Source organism: Ascidia mentula, chromosome 2 (assembly GCF_947561715.1).
Source record: "Ascidia mentula chromosome 2, kaAscMent1.1, whole genome shotgun sequence".
NCBI lineage: Eukaryota > Metazoa > Chordata > Ascidiacea > Phlebobranchia > Ascidiidae > Ascidia > Ascidia mentula.
The window spans coordinates 19,397,309-19,414,584 of NC_138567.1; the positions used below are offsets into that span (position 1 = coordinate 19,397,309).

The following is a 17,276-nucleotide window of genomic DNA, read 5'->3' on the forward strand; positions in this document are numbered from 1 at the left end:
CCCGAGCTCATCTGGCTGCGTGTTTCGGCGTTCTTTTTCATGGTAAGGCATGTTTGCCTTTTTCAAGCAGTTAAAATGTACTTGCTGCTGTTTGCCATCCTCTCCTTCAATAAGGTAATTCACCATACCGTGTTGCTCAATAACTTTAAAAGGGCCTTTGTATGGTCTGATGAATTTTCGGCACTCTCCAGGCGGAACCACCGGATTCTCCAAAAGAACGATGTCGCCTTTCTTGATTTCGTCTCCATGCCGTCGTCTATTGTATTGTTCTTGCATGTGAACTCGTTGGGTCGTCAGGGTTTCTCTGGCTACTTCCTCAGCCAGCCGCAACCGAGCTCGTAGCCCATCCAAATAAACCAGCGGAGTCGTTGCCACTTCTTTATCTGGAGAAATGAGATCGGCGGGTAGGCGCAGTTCGTGTCCTGTAAGTAGAAAGTGAGGGGATACCCCCGTGCTTTCATGCCGGCTTGCGTTGTACGAAGCCACCACCGCCGACAGTGCTTCATCCCATTGTTTATTATCGCGTTGGACGTAATTGCGGAGCATTGTTATGATGGTGCGGTTGTTGCGTTCGACTCCCCCATCGCGGGGTGATATGGCGTCGTTCGGGTCTTTTTACAACCCATCAACCTCACCAGTTCTGCAAATAATTTGCTTTCGAAATTCCCCCCTTGATCGGAGTGAATTACCTCAGGTACCCCATGTACCGTTAGCCACCTGTGAAACAAAATGCTCGCTGTTTCATGTGCGGTTTGATGCCGCATAGGCCACGCTCTGACATATTTTGTGAATAAATCACAAGCGACTAGGATATACTGGTATTCTGTCCTAGTTAACGGAAGTGGACCAAGCACATCAATCTCAACGCGTTGCATCGGTCGCATTTCTTGTGATGGAACTAACGGTGCTCGGGTGGTAGTGGTTGGTTTCTTATTTCGTTGACAGTGTTCGCATTTACGGCAATAAGCCTCGGTCTCTTCTCTCCATTTTAGCCAGTAAAAACGCTGTGACAGTTTGCTCAGGGTTTTAGCCATTCCCAAGTGTCCCCCGCCATGTACCTGGTCGTGGCACGCGGACAGCACTTCGCTGCGCATGGCAAAGGGTACCAACACTTTCTGAACATCGTTTAAACCTGACACCGCACCAGGGTCAGTAATGAATAGCACCCCACCGTGACATGAGAGCCGCTTGAAAAGGCTCCATAAGTGTTTTGTCTCTGCCGACAGGCGTTTAACGTGGCGAAAAGACGGCCTTATACCCTGTTGCACCCATTTCACTACAGGACGCAAACTTAAGTCCCCATACTGCGCTTCTGCTACATGGGTGGACTCATACCCGTACTCCGCCTTTAAATCAAGTGCAAGTACCTCTTCCAATGACTCATCCTCACGAACTGTGTAAGGGAATCCGTCATCTTCCGGTTGCCTCCGGCTAAGCGCGTCTGCGTTTGTGTGCTTCTTTCCGGGCCGGTGTTGAAGATCAAAATTGTAACTAGCCAGGTGTTCAACCCATCGAGCACATTGTCCATAGAGTTCCCTGGATCTCCACAGCCAGCGAAGGGATGAATGGTCTGTGCGCAACAAAAATTTCGATCCGAGCAAATAACTGCGATACAACTTAGTCGCAAATATGACGGCCAGCAATTCCTTGCGAGTTGTGGAATAATGCTTTTCAGCTTTGCTCAATGATCTACTGCCGTAAGCGATCACATGCTCCTTACCGTCAATTTCCTGACCGAGAACACAACCCACGGCTGTGTCCGAGGCATCGGTGTCCAACACGAAGGGTCGGCTAAAGTCGGGATACTGTAGGACTGGAGCTGTTGTCAGAATTCTTTTCAGGCTGGCGAACGCCTGCTGGCAACTGTCCGTCCAGAGAAAACGATGTCCCTTTTCTGTCAATTTGTGTAAGGGGGAGGCGATACGAGCGTAATCTTTAAAAAACTTTCTGTAATACGATGTAAGACCCACAAATTGACGCACCTGTTTTACAGATTTTGGTACTGGCCAATCTTTAACTGATTGTACCTTATCGGGGTCGCATCGTATTCCTTGTTTTGACACTATGTGGCCAAGGAATCGCACTTCATCTTTGAACAGGTCGCACTTCGTGGGCTTTAGTGTAAGTCCAGCCGACTCTAGGCGTGAAAGAACATCTTCAAGACGCTGCATGTGTTCGTTGAAATTTCTACCATAAACAATCACATCGTCTAAGTATGCGAGTGTTCCTTGCCACTCTATACCCTGCAGCACAATACGCATTAGGTGTTGGAAGCTTGCCGCTGAGTTGCATAATCCCATAGGCATCACGGTGAATTCAAACAAACCCATGTGACTGGCAAAGGCTGTCTTCTCCCTTGATTGTTCGTCCATGGGGATCTGCCAGTAGCCAGATTTCAGATCAAGGGTGGAAAAGAAACGTGACCCAGACATTTCATCCAGGCTATCATCAACCCGGGGAATAGGGTAACTGTTTTTTTTGGTTGCTTCGTTTACTTGTCGATAGTCGACGCAAAATCGTAACTCACCAGACTTCTTTTTCACCAGAACAATTGAACTTGACCATGGCGAGGTTGAAGGTCTCACGAGTCCTTGGCTTCGCATTTCGTTGATGATCTTCTCAACCTCCGTTTTATGATGGATGGACATTCTTCGAGGATGTTGACGAATTGGTGCCGCATCCCCGGTGTCGATCGAATGTCGAACAAGATCAGTCCGGCCTAGGTCAAAGTTACATGTCGAAAATGCTTTTTGATGGCGGCAAAGAAGTTTTAAAACATCCGCCCTCTGGGTTGCCGACAACCCATCTCCGATACTCACGCCTTGGTGAATGCATTCCCAGCTTTCTTCATTGGTCGGTGTCTGTGCATAGGAGATATTGCAAACTTCCTCTGTAGGTTGCACACCGCTATCTTCAACAACAACACACCATTCCGACGATGGGCATGCAACGTTGCCAAAGGCGTGTACTGGAATCGCGACAGCAACCCTGGTTGCTGATGGTACTAGGATTGGGTCATCGCTAAAATTGGCTATACGTATGTTTACCTCATTTTTCCGCACAGTTGAAACACAGTTCGCTGTACAGAGTCCAATCTTGTCTGTAAATCCAGGTCTTCGCGCAATATACACTTCAAAGTCGGGGATGTCTTCTTTGCGGGCGTCAAGGTGGTAACGACATGTGATCCACACCTCCGACATTGGAGGGACTTCTGTGGCGTCGGTCACACAAATATCTCTGGTACGTTGTACGAAAGACGACGAGAGTAATGGTACCTGGGCACGGCCCGCTGACAACAAATTTTGGTCGTAACACACACTGCAGCGGTTCTTCTGCAGAAAATCCAATCCCAAAATTAAGTGGTGAGTGACGCCCGACGCGACATATAAACACGTGGGTGCATCTAGCCCTCCCAGTTTAACATTCACAGTGATTTTTCCAATAACTGAAACCAAACTACCATTAACTCCAGAAAAGCGTTCGTTTTGGCCCAGCGGGGAGATTTTGAGGCGATCATTGCTCAACGTCTCTAAACACTTTTGGCTAATCAAAGATACACTTGCACCAGTATCAACTAAAGCACATACCGGCTCCGAAGCGATGGAAACGTTGACAAACCGGACTAATTGGGGTTTGGTGGGACTCTTGCGCATGTTCTGATTAGGATTCGAAGTTTTGGTTTCCGTGTCCTTCAAACATACACTTGCTTTTGCCTCTTGGGTCACAGGGGTACCAGGTCTTTTATTGAAATTCCTGCGAGGCGTAAAACTGGTATGAAAGCCGCGCTTACCTTGCATGGGGCAAAATCTTTGCAAATGTCCTGGTTTACCACAGGCGAAACAGCGTCGATCCAACCTGTCTGCCATCTGATGTAGTGTTGGTTTCCCCAATCGCTGCACCTCGCGGCGTACCAGCTCAATTTCCTTCTGGAGCGCGGTCACAGTTTTTTGGAATTCTCGAACGCCGATGTCTGCATCCTTTTCCGGTTGTTTTGATTCTGATGGACCTTGAACATCACGACGACACACGCCTAAAACCTGGGACATTTCCGGTACATGCGTGGACAAAACCATCTGAGCGGCCGTCCAAAAGTCCCGTTTATATTCCAACCGTTGCGGCAAGGACCTGGCCATGTGCTGGTCCAACATGCCAACAAAGAGTAATGAATATAAAACCTCATTTTTAATAGTCTCCTCCGTGGGATAAGCCTTGTCGCCAAGAGCTTTCAAAGCATACACAAAGTCCTTAATGCTTTCCTGTGGCAACTGCCGCCGGCCAAACAACATCGCGCGTGTTTCATGGAGGCGCGAGTGGTCAGAACCTTGCTTTAGGGCGCGGCTAATTAACTCATCGTACTTCAGTTGAAAAACATTATTGTCGTTTCCCTGAACTAGCCAGCGGAGGTCATCATCAATTGATGTCAAAAAAAGATGACGATTCACTTCCTCACTAGCTTTCACACTCTCACAGTACGATTCAAATAAGGCAACAAACTGGCCAACATCTTGTCCCGGTACAAAGCGCGGTGGCGATAAAAACAAATTAAAAGACATTAAGTTCTCTGAAAGCCGTGTGACCCCTTATAAGCGATAGCAGAGTCCTGGCGTGCTCGCCAAATGTAACCGAAATTAGCTTGTCTTGGGCCTAGGCTACTCTGCACTAACGGCCTATCGCAGAGGCCTGGAGTCACACGACCAAAGTGGCTATTTTTGTAATACAATAGAAAAAGGCTAATAGGTATAAAAAGATTAAAACGATAAAAGCGAGAATAAAACAACGTTTGTTCTAAGACTGGCACAAAATACACATTCCACTACGACTAGCGTTCATCAGCAATTACCACATAAGATCTCCCACCAAAAACAGTGTTTACCACACGCCACCGCCAGAGAACTGTCTGGCTTTTCGCTCATTATTTCTCTCGCCAGCGCTTGACCAATCATTTCTGCCCGCGTTTGGCACGCAAGCATGATCACTCGGGCATATCAAAACGAGTAAATTGCAAAATAATTACTAATATATTATAAAGGTGAGTGTGAAAAGTAAACAAAGAAAAACATGTGAGTTAAAGTGAAGGTGAAGTGAAAATACAAAAAGAAATAAAGCGTGTGAAAAACAAAACGAACAAAGACGTTTACAGAATTGCGCATGAAGATCGTCATAACAGACTAACAAACGTCTACGGTCATACCAGGTTGAAAGCACCCGATCTCGTTCGATCTCGGCAGTTAAGCAACCTCGGGCTTGGTTAGTACTTGGATGGGTAACCGCCTAGGAATACCAAGTGTTGTAGTCATTTTTCTATTTACCCAAAGTATGCTTTGAATTGCGCATCAATGTCGTGAAAACAGACTAACAAACGTCTACGGCCATACCAGGTTGAAAGCACCCGATCTCGTTCGATTTCGGCAGTTAAGCAACCTCGGGCTTGGTTAGTACTTGGATGGGTGACCGCCTAGGAATACCAAGTGTTGTAGTCATTTTTCTATTTACCCAAAGTATGCTTTGAATTGCGCATCAATGTCGTGAAAACAAACTAACAAACGTCTACGGCCATACCAGGTTGAAAGCACCCGATCTCGTTCGATCTCGGCAGTTAAGCAACCTCGGGCTTGGTTAGTACTTGGATGGGTGACCGCCTGGGAATACCAAGTGTTGTAGTCATTTTTCTATTTACATAAAGTATGCTTTGAATTCCCTGTAAATGTCGTCAAAACAGACTAACAAACGTCTACGGCCATACCAGGATGAAAGCACCCGATCTCGTTCGATCTCGGCAGTTAAGCAACCTCGGGCTTGGTTAGTACTTGGATGGGTGACCGCCTAGGAATACCAAGTGTTGTAGTCATTTTTCTATTTACACAAAGTATGCTTTGAATTGCGCATAAAGATCGTCATAACAGACTAACAAACGTCTACGGCCATACCAGGTTGAAAGCACCAGATCTCGTTGGATCTTGGCAGTTGAGCAACCTCGGGCTTGGTTGGTACTTGGATGGGTGAACACCTAGGAATACCAAGTGTTGTAGTCATTTTTCTGTTTACCCAAAGTATGCTTTGAATTGCGCATAAATGTCGTCAAAACAGACTAACAAACGTCTGCGGCCATACCAGATTGAAAGCACCCGTTCTCGTTCGATCTCGGCAGTTAAGCAACCTCGGGCTTGGTTAGTAATTGGATGGGTTACCGCCTAGGAATACCAAGTGTTGTATTCATTTTACTATTTGCACAAAGTATGCTTTGAATTGCCCATAAATGTCGTCAAAACAGACTAACAAACGTCTACGGCCATACCAGGTTGAAAGCACCCGATCTCGTTCGATCTCGGCAGTTAAGCAACCTCGGGCTTGGTTAGTACTTGGATGGGTGACCGCCTAGGAATACCAAGTGTTGTAGTCATTTTACTATTTGCACAAAGTATACTTTGAATTGCCCATAAATGTCGTCAAAACAGACTAACAAACGTCTAAGGCCATACCAGGTTGAAAGCACCCGATCTCGTTCGATCTCGGCAGTTAAGCAACCTCGGGCTTGGTTGGTACTTGGATGGGTGACCGCCTAGGAATACCAAGTGTTGTAGTCATTTTTCTATTTACCCCAAGTATGCTTTGAATTGCGCATCAATGTCGTGAAAACAGACTAACAAACGTCTACGGCCATACCAGGTTGAAAGCACCCGATCTCGTTCGATTTCGGCAGTTAAGCAACCTCGGGCTTGGTTAGTACTTGGATGGGTGACCGCCTAGGAATACCAAGTGTTGTAGTCATTTTTCTATTTACCCAAAGTATGCTTTGAATTGCGCATCAATGTCGTGAAAACAGACTAACAAACGTCTACGGCCATACCAGGTTGAAAGCACCCGATCTCGTTCGATTTCGGCAGTTAAGCAACCTCGGGCCTGGTTAGTACTTGGATGGGTGACCGCCTAGGAATACCAAGTGTTGTAGTCATTTTTCTATTTACCCAAAGTATGCTTTGAATTGCGCATCAATGTCGTGAAAACAGACTAACAAACGTCTACGGCCATACCAGGTTGAAAGCACCCGATCTCGTTCGATCTCGGCAGTTAAGCAACCTCGGGCTTGGTTAGTATTTGGATGGGTGTCCTCTTTGGTATACCAAGTGTTGTAGTCATTTTTCTATTTACCCAAAGTATGCTTTGAATTGCCCATAAATGTCGTCAAAACAGACTAACAAACGTCTACGGCCATACCAGGTTGAAAGCACCCGATCTCGTTCGATCTCGGCAGTTAAGCAACCTCGGGCTTGGTTGGTACTTGGATGGGTGACATCCTAGGAATACCAAGTGTTGTAGTCATTTTTCTATTTATACAAAGTATGCTTTGAATTGCGCATAAAGATCGTCATAACAGACTAACAAACGTCTACGGCCATACCAGGTTGAAAGCACACGATCTCGTTCGATCTCGGCAGTTAAGCAACCTCGGGCTTGGTTAGTATTTGGATGGGTGTCCTCTTTGGTATACCAAGTGTTGTAGTCATTTTTCTATTTACCCAAAGTATGCTTTGAATTGCCCATATATGTCGTCAAAACAGACTAACAAACGTCTACGGCCATACCAGGTTGAAAGCACCCGATCTCGTTCGATCTCGGCAGTTAAGCAACCTCGGGCTTGGTAAGTACTTGGATTGGTGACCGCCTAGGAATACCAAGTGTTGTAGTCATTTTACTGTTTGCACAAAGTATGCTTTGAATTGCCCATAAATGTCGTCAAAACAGACTAACAAACGTCTACGGCCATACCAGGTTGAAAGCACCCGATCTCGTTCGATCTCGGCAGTTAAGCAACCTCGGGCTTGGTTGGTACTTGGATGGGTGACATCCTAGGAATACCAAGTGTTGTAGTCATTTTTCTATTTATACAAAGTATGCTTTGAATTGCGCATAAAGATCGTCATAACAGACTAACAAACGTCTACGGCCATACCAGGTTGAAAGCACACGATCTCGTTCGATCTCGGCAGTTAAGCAACCTCGGGCTTGGTTAGTATTTGGATGGGTGTCCTCTTTGGTATACCAAGTGTTGTAGTCATTTTTCTATTTACCCAAAGTATGCTTTGAATTGCCCATAAATGTCGTCAAAACAGACTAACAAACGTCTACGGCCATACCAGGTTGAAAGCACCCGATCTCGTTCGATCTCGGCAGTTAAGCAACCTCGGGCTTGGTTGGTACTTGGATGGGTGACATCCTAGGAATACCAAGAGTTGTAGTCATTTTTCTATTTATACAAAGTATGCTTTGAATTGCGCATAAAGATCGTCATAACAGACTAACAAACGTCTACGGCCATACCAGGTTGAAAGCACACGATCTCGTTCGATCTCGGCAGTTAAGCAACCTCGGGCTTGGTTAGTACTTGGATGGGTGACCGCCTAGGAATACCAAGTGTTGTAGTCATTTTTCTGTTTACCCAAAGTATGCTTTGAATTGCGCATAAATGTCGTCAAAACAGTCTAACAAACGTCTACGGCCATACCAGGTTGAAAGCACCCGATCTCGTTCGATCTCGGCAGTTAAGCAACCTCGGGCTTGGTAAGTACTTGGATTGGTGACCGCCTAGGAATACCAAGTGTTGTAGTCATTTTACTGTTTGCACAAAGTATGCTTTGAATTGCCCATCAATGTCGTCAAAACAGACTAACAAACGTCTACGGCCATACCAGGTTGAAAGCACCCGATCTCGTTCGATCTCGGCAGTTAAGCAACCTCGGGCTTGGTTGGTACTTGGATGGGTGACATCCTAGGAATACCAAGTGTTGTAGTCATTTTTCTATTTATACAAAGTATGCTTTGAATTGCGCATAAAGATCGTCATAACAGACTAACAAACGTCTACGGCCATACCAGGTTGAAAGCACACGATCTCGTTCGATCTCGGCAGTTAAGCAACCTCGGGCTTGGTTAGTATTTGGATGGGTGTCCTCTTTGGTATACCAAGTGTTGTAGTCATTTTTCTATTTACCCAAAGTATGCTTTGAATTGCCCATATATGTCGTCAAAACAGACTAACAAACGTATACGGCCATACCAGGTTGAAAGCACCCGATCTCGTTCGATCTCGGCAGTTAAGCAACCTCGGGCTTGGTTAGTACTTGGATGGGTGACCGCCTAGGAATACCAAGTGTTGTAGACAATTTTCTATTTCCACAAAGTATGCTTTGAATTGCGCATAAAGATCGTCATAACAGACTAACAATCGTCTACGGCCATACCAGGTTGAAAGCACCCGATCTCGTTCGATCTCGGATGTTTAGCAACCTCGGGCTTGGTTAGTACTTGGATGGGTGACCGCCTAGGAATACCAAGTGTTGTAGTCATTTTTCTATTTGCACAAAGTATACTTTGAATTGCCCATAAATGTCGTCAAAACAGATTAACAAACGTCTAAGGCCACACCAGGTTGAAAGCACCCGATCTCGTTCGATCTCGGCAGTTAAGTAACCTCGGGCTTGGTTGGTACTTGGATGGGTGACCGCCTAGGAATACCAAGTGTTGTAGTCATTTTTCTATTTGCACAAAGTATACTTTGAATTGCCCATAAATGTCGTCAAAACAGACTAACAAACGTCTACGGCCATACCAGGTTGAAAGCACACGATCTCGTTCGATCTCGGCAGTTAAGTAACCTCGGGCTTGGTTGGTACTTGGATGGGTGACATCCTAGGAATACCAAGTGTTGTAGTCATTTTTCTATTTGCACAAAGTATACTTTGAATTGCCCATAAATGTCGTCAAAACAGATTAACAAACGTCTAAGGCCACACCAGGTTGAAAGCACCCGATCTCGTTCGATCTCGGCAGTTAAGCAACCTCGGGCTTGGTTGGTACTTGGATGGGTGACCGCCTAGGAATACCAAGTGTTGTATTCATTTTACTATTTGCACAAAGTATGCTTTGAATTGCCCATAAAGGTCGTCAAAACAGACTAACAAACGTCTACGGCCATACCAGGTTGAAAGCACACGATCTCGTTCGATCTCGGCAGTTAAGCAACCTCGGGCTTGGTTGGTACTTGGATGGGTGACATCCTAGGAATACCAAGTGTTGTAGTCATTTTTCTATTTATACAAAGTATGCTTTGAATTGCGCATAAAGATCGTCATAACAGACTAACAAACGTCTACGGCCATACCAGGTTGAAAGCACACGATCTCGTTCGATCTCGGCAGTTAAGCAACCTCGGGCTTGGTTAGTACTTGGATGGGTGACCGCCTAGGAATACCAAGTGTTGTAGTCATTTTTCTGTTTACCCAAAGTATGCTTTGAATTGCGCATAAATGTCGTCAAAACAGTCTAACAAACGTCTACGGCCATACCAGGTTGAAAGCACCCGATCTCGTTCGATCTCGGCAGTTAAGCAACCTCGGGCTTGGTAAGTACTTGGATTGGTGACCGCCTAGGAATACCAAGTGTTGTAGTCATTTTACTGTTTGCACAAAGTGTGCTTTGAATTGCCCATAAATGTCGTCAAAACAGACTAACAAACGTCTACGGCCATACCAGGTTGAAAGCACCCGATCTCGTTCGATCTCGGCAGTTAAGCAACCTCGGGCTTGGTTGGTACTTGGATGGGTGACATCCTAGGAATACCAAGTGTTGTAGTCATTTTTCTATTTATACAAAGTATGCTTTGAATTGCGCATAAAGATCGTCATAACAGACTAACAAACGTCTACGGCCATACCAGGTTGAAAGCACACGATCTCGTTCGATCTCGGCAGTTAAGCAACCTCGGGCTTGGTTAGTATTTGGATGGGTGTCCTCTTTGGTATACCAAGTGTTGTAGTCATTTTTCTATTTACCCAAAGTATGCTTTGAATTGCCCATAAATGTCGTCAAAACAGACTAACAAACGTCTACGGCCATACCAGGTTGAAAGCACCCGATCTCGTTCGATCTCGGCAGTTAAGCAACCTCGGGCTTGGTTGGTACTTGGATGGGTGACATCCTAGGAATACCAAGAGTTGTAGTCATTTTTCTATTTATACAAAGTATGCTTTGAATTGCGCATAAAGATCGTCATAACAGACTAACAAACGTCTACGGCCATACCAGGTTGAAAGCACACGATCTCGTTCGATCTCGGCAGTTAAGCAACCTCGGGCTTGGTTAGTACTTGGATGGGTGACCGCCTAGGAATACCAAGTGTTGTAGTCATTTTTCTGTTTACCCAAAGTATGCTTTGAATTGCGCATAAATGTCGTCAAAACAGTCTAACAAACGTCTACGGCCATACCAGGTTGAAAGCACCCGATCTCGTTCGATCTCGGCAGTTAAGCAACCTCGGGCTTGGTAAGTACTTGGATTGGTGACCGCCTAGGAATACCAAGTGTTGTAGTCATTTTACTGTTTGCACAAAGTATGCTTTGAATTGCCCATCAATGTCGTCAAAACAGACTAACAAACGTCTACGGCCATACCAGGTTGAAAGCACCCGATCTCGTTCGATCTCGGCAGTTAAGCAACCTCGGGCTTGGTTGGTACTTGGATGGGTGACATCCTAGGAATACCAAGTGTTGTAGTCATTTTTCTATTTATACAAAGTATGCTTTGAATTGCGCATAAAGATCGTCATAACAGACTAACAAACGTCTACGGCCATACCAGGTTGAAAGCACACGATCTCGTTCGATCTCGGCAGTTAAGCAACCTCGGGCTTGGTTAGTATTTGGATGGGTGTCCTCTTTGGTATACCAAGTGTTGTAGTCATTTTTCTATTTACCCAAAGTATGCTTTGAATTGCCCATATATGTCGTCAAAACAGACTAACAAACGTATACGGCCATACCAGGTTGAAAGCACCCGATCTCGTTCGATCTCGGCAGTTAAGCAACCTCGGGCTTGGTTAGTACTTGGATGGGTGACCGCCTAGGAATACCAAGTGTTGTAGACAATTTTCTATTTCCACAAAGTATGCTTTGAATTGCGCATAAAGATCGTCATAACAGACTAACAATCGTCTACGGCCATACCAGGTTGAAAGCACCCGATCTCGTTCGATCTCGGATGTTTAGCAACCTCGGGCTTGGTTAGTACTTGGATGGGTGACCGCCTAGGAATACCAAGTGTTGTAGTCATTTTTCTATTTGCACAAAGTATACTTTGAATTGCCCATAAATGTCGTCAAAACAGATTAACAAACGTCTAAGGCCACACCAGGTTGAAAGCACCCGATCTCGTTCGATCTCGGCAGTTAAGTAACCTCGGGCTTGGTTGGTACTTGGATGGGTGACCGCCTAGGAATACCAAGTGTTGTAGTCATTTTTCTATTTGCACAAAGTATACTTTGAATTGCCCATAAATGTCGTCAAAACAGACTAACAAACGTCTACGGCCATACCAGGTTGAAAGCACACGATCTCGTTCGATCTCGGCAGTTAAGTAACCTCGGGCTTGGTTGGTACTTGGATGGGTGACATCCTAGGAATACCAAGTGTTGTAGTCATTTTTCTATTTGCACAAAGTATACTTTGAATTGCCCATAAATGTCGTCAAAACAGATTAACAAACGTCTAAGGCCACACCAGGTTGAAAGCACCCGATCTCGTTCGATCTCGGCAGTTAAGCAACCTCGGGCTTGGTTGGTACTTGGATGGGTGACCGCCTAGGAATACCAAGTGTTGTATTCATTTTACTATTTGCACAAAGTATGCTTTGAATTGCCCATAAAGGTCGTCAAAACAGACTAACAAACGTCTACGGCCATACCAGGTTGAAAGCACACGATCTCGTTCGATCTCGGCAGTTAAGCAACCTCGGGCTTGGTTGGTACTTGGATGGGTGACATCCTAGGAATACCAAGTGTTGTAGTCATTTTTCTATTTATACAAAGTATGCTTTGAATTGCGCATAAAGATCGTCATAACAGACTAACAAACGTCTACGGCCATACCAGGTTGAAAGCACACGATCTCGTTCGATCTCGGCAGTTAAGCAACCTCGGGCTTGGTTAGTACTTGGATGGGTGACCGCCTAGGAATACCAAGTGTTGTAGTCATTTTTCTGTTTACCCAAAGTATGCTTTGAATTGCGCATAAATGTCGTCAAAACAGTCTAACAAACGTCTACGGCCATACCAGGTTGAAAGCACCCGATCTCGTTCGATCTCGGCAGTTAAGCAACCTCGGGCTTGGTAAGTACTTGGATTGGTGACCGCCTAGGAATACCAAGTGTTGTAGTCATTTTACTGTTTGCACAAAGTGTGCTTTGAATTGCCCATAAATGTCGTCAAAACAGACTAACAAACGTCTACGGCCATACCAGGTTGAAAGCACCCGATCTCGTTCGATCTCGGCAGTTAAGCAACCTCGGGCTTGGTTGGTACTTGGATGGGTGACATCCTAGGAATACCAAGTGTTGTAGTCATTTTTCTATTTATACAAAGTATGCTTTGAATTGCGCATAAAGATCGTCATAACAGACTAACAAACGTCTTCGGCCATACCAGGTTGAAAGCACACGATCTCGTTCGATCTCGGCAGTTAAGCAACCTCGGGCTTGGTTAGTATTTGGATGGGTGTCCTCTTTGGTATACCAAGTGTTGTAGTCATTTTTCTATTTACCCAAAGTATGCTTTGAATTGCCCATAAATGTCGTCAAAACAGACTAACAAACGTCTACGGCCATACCAGGTTGAAAGCACACGATCTCGTTCGATCTCGGCAGTTAAGCAACCTCGGGCTTGGTTGGTACTTGGATGGGTGACATCCTAGGAATACCAAGTGTTGTAGTCATTTTTCTATTTATACAAAGTATGCTTTGAATTGCGCATAAAGATCGTCATAACAGACTTACAAACGTCTACGGCCATACCAGGTTGAAAGCACCCGATCTCGTTCGATCTCGGCAGTTAAGTAACCTCGGGCTTGGTTGGTACTTGGATGGGTGACCGCCTAGGAATACCAAGTGTTGTAGTCATTTTTCTATTTGCACAAAGTATACTTTGAATTGCCCATAAATGTCGTCAAAACAGACTAACAAACGTCTACGGCCATACCAGGTTGAAAGCACACGATCTCGTTCGATCTCGGCAGTTAAGTAACCTCGGGCTTGGTTGGTACTTGGATGGGTGACATCCTAGGAATACCAAGTGTTGTAGTCATTTTTCTATTTGCACAAAGTATACTTTGAATTGCGCATAAAGATCGTCATAACAGACTAACAAACGTCTACGGCCATACCAGGTTGAAAGCACACGATCTCGTTCGATCTCGGCAGTTAAGCAACCTCGGGCTTGGTTAGTATTTGGATGGGTGTCCTCTTTGGTATACCAAGTGTTGTAGTCATTTTTCTATTTACCCAAAGTATGCTTTGAATTGCCCATATATGTCGTCAAAACAGACTAACAAACGTCTACGGCCATACCAGGTTGAAAGCACCCGATCTCGTTCGATCTCGGCAGTTAAGCAACCTCGGGCTTGGTTAGTACTTGGATGGGTGACCGCCTAGGAATACCAAGTGTTGTAGACAATTTTCTATTTCCACAAAGTATGCTTTGAATTGCGCATAAAGATCGTCATAACAGACTAACAATCGTCTACGGCCATACCAGGTTGAAAGCACCCGATCTCGTTCGATCTCGGCAGTTAAGCAACCTCGGGCTTGGTAAGTACTTGGATTGGTGACCGCCTAGGAATACCAAGTGTTGTAGTCATTTTACTGTTTGCACAAAGTATGCTTTGAATTGCCCATAAATGTCGTCAAAACAGACTAACAAACGTCTACGGCCATACCAGGTTGAAAGCACCCGATCTCGTTCGATCTCGGCAGTTAAGCAACCTCGGGCTTGGTTGGTACTTGGATGGGTGACATCCTAGGAATACCAAGTGTTGTAGTCATTTTTCTATTTATACAAAGTATGCTTTGAATTGCGCATAAAGATCGTCATAACAGACTAACAAACGTCTACGGCCATACCAGGTTGAAAGCACACGATCTCGTTCGATCTCGGCAGTTAAGCAACCTCGGGCTTGGTTAGTATTTGGATGGGTGTCCTCTTTGGTATACCAAGTGTTGTAGTCATTTTTCTATTTACCCAAAGTATGCTTTGAATTGCCCATAAATGTCGTCAAAACAGACTAACAAACGTCTACGGCCATACCAGGTTGAAAGCACCCGATCTCGTTCGATCTCGGCAGTTAAGCAACCTCGGGCTTGGTTGTTACTTGGATGGGTGACATCCTAGGAATACCAAGTGTTGTAGTCATTTTTCTATTTATACAAAGTATGCTTTGAATTGCGCATAAAGATCGTCATAACAGACTAACAAACGTCTACGGCCATACCAGGTTGAAAGCACACGATCTCGTTCGATCTCGGCAGTTAAGCAACCTCGGGCTTGGTTAGTACTTGGATGGGTGACCGCCTAGGAATACCAAGTGTTGTAGTCATTTTTCTGTTTACCCAAAGTATGCTTTGAATTGCGCATTAAGGTCGTCAAAACAGTCTAACAAACGTCTACGGCCATACCAGGTTGAAAGCACCCGATCTCGTTCGATCTCGGCAGTTAAGCAACCTCGGGCTTGGTAAGTACTTGGATTGGTGACCGCCTAGGAATACCAAGTGTTGTAGTCATTTTACTGTTTGCACAAAGTATGCTTTGAATTGCCCATAAATGTCGTCAAAACAGACTAACAAACGTCTACGGCCATACCAGGTTGAAAGCACCCGATCTCGTTCGATCTCGGCAGTTAAGCAACCTCGGGCTTGGTTGGTACTTGGATGGGTGACATCCTAGGAATACCAAGTGTTGTAGTCATTTTTCTATTTATACAAAGTATGCTTTGAATTGCGCATAAAGATCGTCATAACAGACTAACAAACGTCTACGGCCATACCAGGTTGAAAGCACACGATCTCGTTCGATCTCGGCAGTTAAGCAACCTCGGGCTTGGTTAGTATTTGGATGGGTGTCCTCTTTGGTATACCAAGTGTTGTAGTCATTTTTCTATTTACCCAAAGTATGCTTTGAATTGCCCATATATGTCGTCAAAACAGACTAACAAACGTCTACGGCCATACCAGGTTGAAAGCACCCGATCTCGTTCGATCTCGGCAGTTAAGCAACCTCGGGCTTGGTTAGTACTTGGATGGGTGACCGCCTAGGAATACCAAGTGTTGTAGACAATTTTCTATTTCCACAAAGTATGCTTTGAATTGCGCATAAAGATCGTCATAACAGACTAACAATCGTCTACGGCCATACCAGGTTGAAAGCACCCGATCTCGTTCGATCTCGGATGTTTAGCAACCTCGGGCTTGGTTAGTACTTGGATGGGTGACCGCCTAGGAATACCAAGTGTTGTAGTCATTTTTCTATTTGCACAAAGTATACTTTGAATTGCCCATAAATGTCGTCAAAACAGATTAACAAACGTCTAAGGCCACACCAGGTTGAAAGCACCCGATCTCGTTCGATCTCGGCAGTTAAGCAACCTCGGGCTTGGTTGGTACTTGGATGGGTGACCGCCTAGGAATACCAAGTGTTGTATTCATTTTACTATTTGCACAAAGTATGCTTTGAATTGCCCATAAATGTCGTCAAAACAGACTAACAAACGTCTACGGCCATACCAGGTTGAAAGCACACGATCTCGTTCGATCTCGGCAGTTAAGTAACCTCGGGCTTGGTTGGTACTTGGATGGGTGACATCCTAGGAATACCAAGTGTTGTATTCATTTTACTATTTGCACAAAGTATGCTTTGAATTGCCCATAAATGTCGTCAAAACAGACTAACAAACGTCTAAGACCATACCAGGTCGAAAGCACCCGATCTCGTTCGATCTCGGCAGTTAAGCAACCTCGGGCTTGGTAAGTACTTGGATTGGTGACCGCCTAGGAATACCAAGTGTTGTAGTCATTTTACTGTTTGCACAAAGTATGCTTTGAATTACCCATAAATGTCGTCAAAACAGACTAACAAACGTCTACGGCCATACCAGGTTGAAAGCACCCGATCTTGTTCGATCTCGGCAGTTAAGCAACCTCGGGCTTGGTTGGTACTTGGATGGGTGACATCCTAGGAATACCAAGTGTTGTAGTCATTTTTCTATTTATACAAAGTATGCTTTGAATTGCGCATAAAGATCGTTATAACAGACTAACAAACGTCTACGGCCATACCAGGTTGAAAGCACACGATCTCGTTCGATCTCGGCAGTTAAGCAACCTCGGGCTTGGTTAGTACTTGGATGGGTGACCGCCTAGGAATACCAAGTGTTGTAGTCATTTTTCTGTTTACCCAAAGT

The 17,276-nt window shown here is 45.0% G+C and overlaps 59 non-coding genes and 7 pseudogenes across 59 annotated transcripts; all 66 read left to right on the plus strand.

The window, feature by feature from the left end:
• The first annotated feature begins 5,177 nt into the window (after positions 1-5,177).
• Positions 5,178-5,296, plus strand: LOC145891064 (5S ribosomal RNA). Its single transcript, XR_014399879.1, has one exon. It is a non-coding gene; the product is annotated as a 5S ribosomal RNA (ribosomal RNA).
• A 65-nt stretch (positions 5,297-5,361) lies between these two features.
• Positions 5,362-5,480, plus strand: LOC145891165 (5S ribosomal RNA). Its single transcript, XR_014399975.1, has one exon. It is a non-coding gene; the product is annotated as a 5S ribosomal RNA (ribosomal RNA).
• Positions 5,481-5,545: 65 nt separating this feature from the next.
• LOC145890738 (5S ribosomal RNA) lies at positions 5,546-5,664 on the plus strand. The gene has a single exon (XR_014399574.1). It is a non-coding gene; the product is annotated as a 5S ribosomal RNA (ribosomal RNA).
• A 65-nt stretch (positions 5,665-5,729) lies between these two features.
• On the plus strand, positions 5,730-5,848 carry LOC145891145 (5S ribosomal RNA). The gene has a single exon (XR_014399956.1). It is a non-coding gene; the product is annotated as a 5S ribosomal RNA (ribosomal RNA).
• Positions 5,849-5,913: 65 nt separating this feature from the next.
• On the plus strand, positions 5,914-6,032 carry LOC145892664 (5S ribosomal RNA; annotated as a pseudogene).
• Positions 6,033-6,097: 65 nt separating this feature from the next.
• Positions 6,098-6,216, plus strand: LOC145892619 (5S ribosomal RNA; annotated as a pseudogene).
• A 65-nt stretch (positions 6,217-6,281) lies between these two features.
• LOC145891502 (5S ribosomal RNA) lies at positions 6,282-6,400 on the plus strand. The gene has a single exon (XR_014400290.1). It is a non-coding gene; the product is annotated as a 5S ribosomal RNA (ribosomal RNA).
• A 65-nt stretch (positions 6,401-6,465) lies between these two features.
• LOC145891807 (5S ribosomal RNA) lies at positions 6,466-6,584 on the plus strand. Its single transcript, XR_014400580.1, has one exon. It is a non-coding gene; the product is annotated as a 5S ribosomal RNA (ribosomal RNA).
• Positions 6,585-6,649: 65 nt separating this feature from the next.
• Positions 6,650-6,768, plus strand: LOC145891166 (5S ribosomal RNA). The gene has a single exon (XR_014399976.1). It is a non-coding gene; the product is annotated as a 5S ribosomal RNA (ribosomal RNA).
• A 65-nt stretch (positions 6,769-6,833) lies between these two features.
• LOC145891670 (5S ribosomal RNA) lies at positions 6,834-6,952 on the plus strand. The gene has a single exon (XR_014400448.1). It is a non-coding gene; the product is annotated as a 5S ribosomal RNA (ribosomal RNA).
• Positions 6,953-7,017: 65 nt separating this feature from the next.
• On the plus strand, positions 7,018-7,136 carry LOC145892048 (5S ribosomal RNA). Its single transcript, XR_014400810.1, has one exon. It is a non-coding gene; the product is annotated as a 5S ribosomal RNA (ribosomal RNA).
• Positions 7,137-7,201: 65 nt separating this feature from the next.
• Positions 7,202-7,320, plus strand: LOC145891862 (5S ribosomal RNA). The gene has a single exon (XR_014400633.1). It is a non-coding gene; the product is annotated as a 5S ribosomal RNA (ribosomal RNA).
• A 65-nt stretch (positions 7,321-7,385) lies between these two features.
• LOC145892344 (5S ribosomal RNA) lies at positions 7,386-7,504 on the plus strand. The gene has a single exon (XR_014401081.1). It is a non-coding gene; the product is annotated as a 5S ribosomal RNA (ribosomal RNA).
• A 65-nt stretch (positions 7,505-7,569) lies between these two features.
• Positions 7,570-7,688, plus strand: LOC145891685 (5S ribosomal RNA). Its single transcript, XR_014400462.1, has one exon. It is a non-coding gene; the product is annotated as a 5S ribosomal RNA (ribosomal RNA).
• A 65-nt stretch (positions 7,689-7,753) lies between these two features.
• LOC145891863 (5S ribosomal RNA) lies at positions 7,754-7,872 on the plus strand. Its single transcript, XR_014400634.1, has one exon. It is a non-coding gene; the product is annotated as a 5S ribosomal RNA (ribosomal RNA).
• A 65-nt stretch (positions 7,873-7,937) lies between these two features.
• On the plus strand, positions 7,938-8,056 carry LOC145892345 (5S ribosomal RNA). Its single transcript, XR_014401082.1, has one exon. It is a non-coding gene; the product is annotated as a 5S ribosomal RNA (ribosomal RNA).
• Positions 8,057-8,121: 65 nt separating this feature from the next.
• On the plus strand, positions 8,122-8,240 carry LOC145892157 (5S ribosomal RNA). The gene has a single exon (XR_014400912.1). It is a non-coding gene; the product is annotated as a 5S ribosomal RNA (ribosomal RNA).
• A 65-nt stretch (positions 8,241-8,305) lies between these two features.
• On the plus strand, positions 8,306-8,424 carry LOC145891285 (5S ribosomal RNA). Its single transcript, XR_014400086.1, has one exon. It is a non-coding gene; the product is annotated as a 5S ribosomal RNA (ribosomal RNA).
• A 65-nt stretch (positions 8,425-8,489) lies between these two features.
• LOC145891686 (5S ribosomal RNA) lies at positions 8,490-8,608 on the plus strand. Its single transcript, XR_014400463.1, has one exon. It is a non-coding gene; the product is annotated as a 5S ribosomal RNA (ribosomal RNA).
• Positions 8,609-8,673: 65 nt separating this feature from the next.
• LOC145891865 (5S ribosomal RNA) lies at positions 8,674-8,792 on the plus strand. Its single transcript, XR_014400636.1, has one exon. It is a non-coding gene; the product is annotated as a 5S ribosomal RNA (ribosomal RNA).
• A 65-nt stretch (positions 8,793-8,857) lies between these two features.
• On the plus strand, positions 8,858-8,976 carry LOC145892346 (5S ribosomal RNA). Its single transcript, XR_014401083.1, has one exon. It is a non-coding gene; the product is annotated as a 5S ribosomal RNA (ribosomal RNA).
• Positions 8,977-9,041: 65 nt separating this feature from the next.
• On the plus strand, positions 9,042-9,160 carry LOC145890886 (5S ribosomal RNA). Its single transcript, XR_014399712.1, has one exon. It is a non-coding gene; the product is annotated as a 5S ribosomal RNA (ribosomal RNA).
• A 65-nt stretch (positions 9,161-9,225) lies between these two features.
• LOC145891636 (5S ribosomal RNA) lies at positions 9,226-9,344 on the plus strand. The gene has a single exon (XR_014400416.1). It is a non-coding gene; the product is annotated as a 5S ribosomal RNA (ribosomal RNA).
• Positions 9,345-9,409: 65 nt separating this feature from the next.
• LOC145892278 (5S ribosomal RNA) lies at positions 9,410-9,528 on the plus strand. Its single transcript, XR_014401021.1, has one exon. It is a non-coding gene; the product is annotated as a 5S ribosomal RNA (ribosomal RNA).
• Positions 9,529-9,593: 65 nt separating this feature from the next.
• On the plus strand, positions 9,594-9,712 carry LOC145892458 (5S ribosomal RNA; annotated as a pseudogene).
• A 65-nt stretch (positions 9,713-9,777) lies between these two features.
• Positions 9,778-9,896, plus strand: LOC145892297 (5S ribosomal RNA). Its single transcript, XR_014401037.1, has one exon. It is a non-coding gene; the product is annotated as a 5S ribosomal RNA (ribosomal RNA).
• A 65-nt stretch (positions 9,897-9,961) lies between these two features.
• LOC145892235 (5S ribosomal RNA) lies at positions 9,962-10,080 on the plus strand. Its single transcript, XR_014400981.1, has one exon. It is a non-coding gene; the product is annotated as a 5S ribosomal RNA (ribosomal RNA).
• Positions 10,081-10,145: 65 nt separating this feature from the next.
• On the plus strand, positions 10,146-10,264 carry LOC145891286 (5S ribosomal RNA). The gene has a single exon (XR_014400087.1). It is a non-coding gene; the product is annotated as a 5S ribosomal RNA (ribosomal RNA).
• A 65-nt stretch (positions 10,265-10,329) lies between these two features.
• LOC145891687 (5S ribosomal RNA) lies at positions 10,330-10,448 on the plus strand. The gene has a single exon (XR_014400464.1). It is a non-coding gene; the product is annotated as a 5S ribosomal RNA (ribosomal RNA).
• Positions 10,449-10,513: 65 nt separating this feature from the next.
• LOC145891866 (5S ribosomal RNA) lies at positions 10,514-10,632 on the plus strand. The gene has a single exon (XR_014400637.1). It is a non-coding gene; the product is annotated as a 5S ribosomal RNA (ribosomal RNA).
• A 65-nt stretch (positions 10,633-10,697) lies between these two features.
• LOC145892349 (5S ribosomal RNA) lies at positions 10,698-10,816 on the plus strand. The gene has a single exon (XR_014401085.1). It is a non-coding gene; the product is annotated as a 5S ribosomal RNA (ribosomal RNA).
• A 65-nt stretch (positions 10,817-10,881) lies between these two features.
• LOC145892159 (5S ribosomal RNA) lies at positions 10,882-11,000 on the plus strand. Its single transcript, XR_014400914.1, has one exon. It is a non-coding gene; the product is annotated as a 5S ribosomal RNA (ribosomal RNA).
• Positions 11,001-11,065: 65 nt separating this feature from the next.
• Positions 11,066-11,184, plus strand: LOC145891287 (5S ribosomal RNA). Its single transcript, XR_014400088.1, has one exon. It is a non-coding gene; the product is annotated as a 5S ribosomal RNA (ribosomal RNA).
• A 65-nt stretch (positions 11,185-11,249) lies between these two features.
• Positions 11,250-11,368, plus strand: LOC145891688 (5S ribosomal RNA). Its single transcript, XR_014400465.1, has one exon. It is a non-coding gene; the product is annotated as a 5S ribosomal RNA (ribosomal RNA).
• A 65-nt stretch (positions 11,369-11,433) lies between these two features.
• On the plus strand, positions 11,434-11,552 carry LOC145891867 (5S ribosomal RNA). The gene has a single exon (XR_014400638.1). It is a non-coding gene; the product is annotated as a 5S ribosomal RNA (ribosomal RNA).
• A 65-nt stretch (positions 11,553-11,617) lies between these two features.
• LOC145892350 (5S ribosomal RNA) lies at positions 11,618-11,736 on the plus strand. Its single transcript, XR_014401086.1, has one exon. It is a non-coding gene; the product is annotated as a 5S ribosomal RNA (ribosomal RNA).
• A 65-nt stretch (positions 11,737-11,801) lies between these two features.
• Positions 11,802-11,920, plus strand: LOC145890888 (5S ribosomal RNA). The gene has a single exon (XR_014399714.1). It is a non-coding gene; the product is annotated as a 5S ribosomal RNA (ribosomal RNA).
• A 65-nt stretch (positions 11,921-11,985) lies between these two features.
• LOC145891637 (5S ribosomal RNA) lies at positions 11,986-12,104 on the plus strand. The gene has a single exon (XR_014400417.1). It is a non-coding gene; the product is annotated as a 5S ribosomal RNA (ribosomal RNA).
• Positions 12,105-12,169: 65 nt separating this feature from the next.
• LOC145892279 (5S ribosomal RNA) lies at positions 12,170-12,288 on the plus strand. Its single transcript, XR_014401022.1, has one exon. It is a non-coding gene; the product is annotated as a 5S ribosomal RNA (ribosomal RNA).
• Positions 12,289-12,353: 65 nt separating this feature from the next.
• Positions 12,354-12,472, plus strand: LOC145892459 (5S ribosomal RNA; annotated as a pseudogene).
• Positions 12,473-12,537: 65 nt separating this feature from the next.
• Positions 12,538-12,656, plus strand: LOC145892298 (5S ribosomal RNA). The gene has a single exon (XR_014401038.1). It is a non-coding gene; the product is annotated as a 5S ribosomal RNA (ribosomal RNA).
• Positions 12,657-12,721: 65 nt separating this feature from the next.
• On the plus strand, positions 12,722-12,840 carry LOC145892236 (5S ribosomal RNA). The gene has a single exon (XR_014400982.1). It is a non-coding gene; the product is annotated as a 5S ribosomal RNA (ribosomal RNA).
• A 65-nt stretch (positions 12,841-12,905) lies between these two features.
• LOC145891288 (5S ribosomal RNA) lies at positions 12,906-13,024 on the plus strand. The gene has a single exon (XR_014400089.1). It is a non-coding gene; the product is annotated as a 5S ribosomal RNA (ribosomal RNA).
• A 65-nt stretch (positions 13,025-13,089) lies between these two features.
• Positions 13,090-13,208, plus strand: LOC145891689 (5S ribosomal RNA). The gene has a single exon (XR_014400466.1). It is a non-coding gene; the product is annotated as a 5S ribosomal RNA (ribosomal RNA).
• Positions 13,209-13,273: 65 nt separating this feature from the next.
• On the plus strand, positions 13,274-13,392 carry LOC145891868 (5S ribosomal RNA). The gene has a single exon (XR_014400639.1). It is a non-coding gene; the product is annotated as a 5S ribosomal RNA (ribosomal RNA).
• A 65-nt stretch (positions 13,393-13,457) lies between these two features.
• LOC145892546 (5S ribosomal RNA) lies at positions 13,458-13,576 on the plus strand (annotated as a pseudogene).
• Positions 13,577-13,641: 65 nt separating this feature from the next.
• On the plus strand, positions 13,642-13,760 carry LOC145892237 (5S ribosomal RNA). Its single transcript, XR_014400983.1, has one exon. It is a non-coding gene; the product is annotated as a 5S ribosomal RNA (ribosomal RNA).
• A 65-nt stretch (positions 13,761-13,825) lies between these two features.
• Positions 13,826-13,944, plus strand: LOC145891439 (5S ribosomal RNA). The gene has a single exon (XR_014400230.1). It is a non-coding gene; the product is annotated as a 5S ribosomal RNA (ribosomal RNA).
• Positions 13,945-14,009: 65 nt separating this feature from the next.
• Positions 14,010-14,128, plus strand: LOC145892460 (5S ribosomal RNA; annotated as a pseudogene).
• A 65-nt stretch (positions 14,129-14,193) lies between these two features.
• On the plus strand, positions 14,194-14,312 carry LOC145892351 (5S ribosomal RNA). Its single transcript, XR_014401087.1, has one exon. It is a non-coding gene; the product is annotated as a 5S ribosomal RNA (ribosomal RNA).
• A 65-nt stretch (positions 14,313-14,377) lies between these two features.
• On the plus strand, positions 14,378-14,496 carry LOC145892211 (5S ribosomal RNA). The gene has a single exon (XR_014400963.1). It is a non-coding gene; the product is annotated as a 5S ribosomal RNA (ribosomal RNA).
• A 65-nt stretch (positions 14,497-14,561) lies between these two features.
• LOC145891691 (5S ribosomal RNA) lies at positions 14,562-14,680 on the plus strand. The gene has a single exon (XR_014400467.1). It is a non-coding gene; the product is annotated as a 5S ribosomal RNA (ribosomal RNA).
• A 65-nt stretch (positions 14,681-14,745) lies between these two features.
• LOC145891869 (5S ribosomal RNA) lies at positions 14,746-14,864 on the plus strand. The gene has a single exon (XR_014400640.1). It is a non-coding gene; the product is annotated as a 5S ribosomal RNA (ribosomal RNA).
• Positions 14,865-14,929: 65 nt separating this feature from the next.
• LOC145892352 (5S ribosomal RNA) lies at positions 14,930-15,048 on the plus strand. Its single transcript, XR_014401088.1, has one exon. It is a non-coding gene; the product is annotated as a 5S ribosomal RNA (ribosomal RNA).
• Positions 15,049-15,113: 65 nt separating this feature from the next.
• LOC145892259 (5S ribosomal RNA) lies at positions 15,114-15,232 on the plus strand. Its single transcript, XR_014401002.1, has one exon. It is a non-coding gene; the product is annotated as a 5S ribosomal RNA (ribosomal RNA).
• A 65-nt stretch (positions 15,233-15,297) lies between these two features.
• Positions 15,298-15,416, plus strand: LOC145891289 (5S ribosomal RNA). Its single transcript, XR_014400090.1, has one exon. It is a non-coding gene; the product is annotated as a 5S ribosomal RNA (ribosomal RNA).
• A 65-nt stretch (positions 15,417-15,481) lies between these two features.
• Positions 15,482-15,600, plus strand: LOC145891693 (5S ribosomal RNA). The gene has a single exon (XR_014400469.1). It is a non-coding gene; the product is annotated as a 5S ribosomal RNA (ribosomal RNA).
• A 65-nt stretch (positions 15,601-15,665) lies between these two features.
• LOC145891870 (5S ribosomal RNA) lies at positions 15,666-15,784 on the plus strand. The gene has a single exon (XR_014400641.1). It is a non-coding gene; the product is annotated as a 5S ribosomal RNA (ribosomal RNA).
• Positions 15,785-15,849: 65 nt separating this feature from the next.
• LOC145892353 (5S ribosomal RNA) lies at positions 15,850-15,968 on the plus strand. Its single transcript, XR_014401089.1, has one exon. It is a non-coding gene; the product is annotated as a 5S ribosomal RNA (ribosomal RNA).
• A 65-nt stretch (positions 15,969-16,033) lies between these two features.
• Positions 16,034-16,152, plus strand: LOC145892329 (5S ribosomal RNA). Its single transcript, XR_014401067.1, has one exon. It is a non-coding gene; the product is annotated as a 5S ribosomal RNA (ribosomal RNA).
• A 65-nt stretch (positions 16,153-16,217) lies between these two features.
• LOC145891638 (5S ribosomal RNA) lies at positions 16,218-16,336 on the plus strand. Its single transcript, XR_014400418.1, has one exon. It is a non-coding gene; the product is annotated as a 5S ribosomal RNA (ribosomal RNA).
• A 65-nt stretch (positions 16,337-16,401) lies between these two features.
• On the plus strand, positions 16,402-16,520 carry LOC145892301 (5S ribosomal RNA). Its single transcript, XR_014401040.1, has one exon. It is a non-coding gene; the product is annotated as a 5S ribosomal RNA (ribosomal RNA).
• Positions 16,521-16,585: 65 nt separating this feature from the next.
• Positions 16,586-16,704, plus strand: LOC145892590 (5S ribosomal RNA; annotated as a pseudogene).
• Positions 16,705-16,769: 65 nt separating this feature from the next.
• Positions 16,770-16,888, plus strand: LOC145892338 (5S ribosomal RNA). The gene has a single exon (XR_014401075.1). It is a non-coding gene; the product is annotated as a 5S ribosomal RNA (ribosomal RNA).
• A 65-nt stretch (positions 16,889-16,953) lies between these two features.
• On the plus strand, positions 16,954-17,072 carry LOC145892217 (5S ribosomal RNA). The gene has a single exon (XR_014400968.1). It is a non-coding gene; the product is annotated as a 5S ribosomal RNA (ribosomal RNA).
• Positions 17,073-17,137: 65 nt separating this feature from the next.
• LOC145891291 (5S ribosomal RNA) lies at positions 17,138-17,256 on the plus strand. The gene has a single exon (XR_014400092.1). It is a non-coding gene; the product is annotated as a 5S ribosomal RNA (ribosomal RNA).
• The last annotated feature ends 20 nt before the right edge of the window (positions 17,257-17,276 follow it).